Below are 2,642 nucleotides of genomic sequence, written 5' to 3'. Positions count from 1 at the left end.
TTTCACTGATAAGGACCCTTGTGATCACACTGGGCTCGCCCAAGTAATCCAGGATAATCACCTCTTCCCAAGCCTTTAACTTCCATTTGCATTCATTTAAATAATCTCTGCAGTCAAATGTTCTACCCCTGAGCTATATCTATCTTCATACCTGTTAGGATGTCTATTATCAGAAAGACAAAAGATAAAAAATGCTGGAGAAGCTGTGGAGAAAAGGGAATCCTAGCAGACTGTTGGTAGAAATGTAAACTGGTACACCCACTATGGCAAACAGCATGGAGATTCCTTAAGAAATTAGAAATTGAGCTACCATATGATCCAGCAATCCCACTTCTGGGTACATATCCAAAGGAAACAAAATCACTGTCTCGAAGAGATACCTGCACTCTCATGTTCATTGCAGCATTATTGACAATAGCCAAAGTATGGAAATAACCTAACTGTCCATCGATGATGAATGGATAAAGGAAATGTGGTGTGTGTGTATGTGTATCTGTGTACATATATATCTATATACATCTATATATCTATATCTACATCTGTATCTATACATATTCAGCCCTAAATGGAATATTATTTAGCATTAAAAAAAAGAAGGAAATCCTGCCATTTGCAACGACATGGATGAATCTGAAGGTCATTATGCTAAGTGAAATATCAGACAGAGAAGACAAACAGTGCATGGTATCACTTCTATGTGGAATCTAAAAATATTCTAAAAGTCAAACTAATAAAACAGAGATGAGACTGGTGGTTGCCAGGGGGTGAGGTGGGGATGGGGAATAGGGAGAAGCTGGTAAAAGGATATGTACAAACTTTCACTTATAAGATGAATAAGGTCTGAGGAGCTAATGGTGACTATAATGGTGACTATAGCTGATTATACTGTGTTGTAAAATTAAAATTTTCTGAGAGAGTAGGGCTTAAGTGTTCTCACCAAAACAAACAGAAAACTAAATATGCGAAGTGACAGATGTTTTAATTAACTCAAGGGGGGGAATCCTTTCACAATGTATATACATAGATGAAACCATCATATCATACACTTCAAATATATTACAATTTTGTCAGTTATACCTCAATAATGCTGAAAAATAAAATAAATCACTTCTGCAAAGTCTCTTCTGCTGTGTAAGGTAACATATTTACAGATTCTGGGGATTAAGATATGGACATCTTTGAGGGGGCATTATTCTACCTACCTCACTTTGTCAGTTTTCATTTAACCAATTATTCTTCTTAAATAATATTGCGTCTAGCTCTGTGGACTAGCCTCCTGTTTATGCCCTCTCTCTCTCTCTCTCTCACACACACACACACACACACACACAAAGGAGGACCTGAAAGACACTATCTTGAAAAATAATGACACTGCATTTCTAGCAAGTAAACCTTAAATTAATAAGTATGATGCTATATTTTCCCTTTGCCCCAAATGCATGATTTCTATGACACAGAATGACAAAGGCCCTGAAAATTCTGGGACTCAACCAGTTTGACAAAAACTGTGTGGGGAGTGTCATGTCTTTATATCAATAGTGCTATTTAGAGAGGTATGCAAATATAATTAAATATACTACATCTCAAAGAGGAACAAAGCTGGAGGCATCAGGCTCCCTGATTTCAAACTACATTACAAAGATATAGTAATCAAAACAGTTTGATATTGGCATAAAAACAGACATGGCGTAAAAACATAAATCAATAAAAAGTCCAGAAATAAACCCATACATATATGGTCAATTAATTTATGACAAAGAAGCCAAGAACATACAATGGGTAAAGGACAATTCAGTAAGTAGGGTTGGAAAAACTAGACCATGTAAAAGAAGGAAATTAGACCACTATCTTATACCATACACAAAATTTAACTCAAAATGGATTAAAAACTTGAACATAAAACCTAAACCATAAAACTCCTAGAAGAAAACATAGGCTATAAGCTCCTTGACTTTGGTCTTGGTGATGATATTTTTAGGTTTGACTCCCAAAGCAAAGGCAACAAAAGTAAAAATGAGTAAGTGGGATACATCAAACTAAAAATCTTCACAGCGAACAAAACCATTAACAAAATAAAAAGGCAACCCACTGAATGGAAGAAAATATTTGCAAGTCATATATCTCATATATATGGGGCTAGTATCAAAATATATAAAGAACTCATGCAATTCAATAGCAAAAAAAAAAAACTAGATTAAAAACTGGGCAGAGGATCTGAATAGATGAATAGACAATTTTCCAAAGAAGGCATACAGATAGCCAACAGGTACATAAAAATATGCTCAATATCACTAATCATCAGGGAAATGTAAATCAAAACCACAATGAGATTTCACCTCATAGATGGTAGAAGGGCTATTACTAAAAAGATAAGAAATAACAAGTGTTGGACAGGATGTAGGGAAAAGGGAACGCTACTACACCGTTTGTGGCAATATAAATTGGTGCAGCCACTATGGAAGACAGTATGGAGGTTCTTAAAAAATTAAAAATAAAAACTAGGGGGGTGGAGCAAGATGGCAGAGGAGTAGGAGACCTGGATTTCGTCTCCTATCAGGAATTCAGCTGGATAGGGATCAAACCATTCTGAACACCTACAAACTCAACAGGAGATCGAAGAAAAGAATAGCAACAACTCTCTG

Source organism: Leptonychotes weddellii, chromosome 12 (genome assembly GCF_054177405.1).
Source record: "Leptonychotes weddellii isolate Sample4059 chromosome 12, ASM5417740v2, whole genome shotgun sequence".
NCBI lineage: Eukaryota > Metazoa > Chordata > Mammalia > Carnivora > Phocidae > Leptonychotes > Leptonychotes weddellii.
This window is presented reverse-complemented; position numbering follows the sequence as displayed.